Raw genomic sequence first — 365 nt, 5'->3', positions numbered from 1 at the left:
TAAACGTCAGAATGAGTACTTTCCACTCCAAGATGGTAAAATATTATATATATACACCATATAATATAAATGATAAAAATATATACGAGTGGATCAACTCGTTACGGTGATGAAAACTTTTGAATAGCTCAGCAGCGGCTTCGCTGTTCTTGGGTTCATGAGCTAGGTCCTTGGTGGAAAGCCGAACTTGAAGCATGTGGGGACAGACCTTGATTTGTAATCTAATCTGATGTCAAAGAGCGAGTGAACCACACCTCCGCTGAAATTCCCCTTTTTTTACTAATCTTTAACTAGATTAGGTGCGTGAATGCGGCTTCATGTTGCAGCCGGAATGATGGATATCAAATTAATTTTCTGGATACAAT

This window comes from Opisthorchis viverrini (genome assembly GCF_000715545.1).
Source record: "Opisthorchis viverrini unplaced genomic scaffold opera_v5_371, whole genome shotgun sequence".
Lineage (NCBI taxonomy): Eukaryota > Metazoa > Platyhelminthes > Trematoda > Opisthorchiida > Opisthorchiidae > Opisthorchis > Opisthorchis viverrini.
This window is presented reverse-complemented; position numbering follows the sequence as displayed.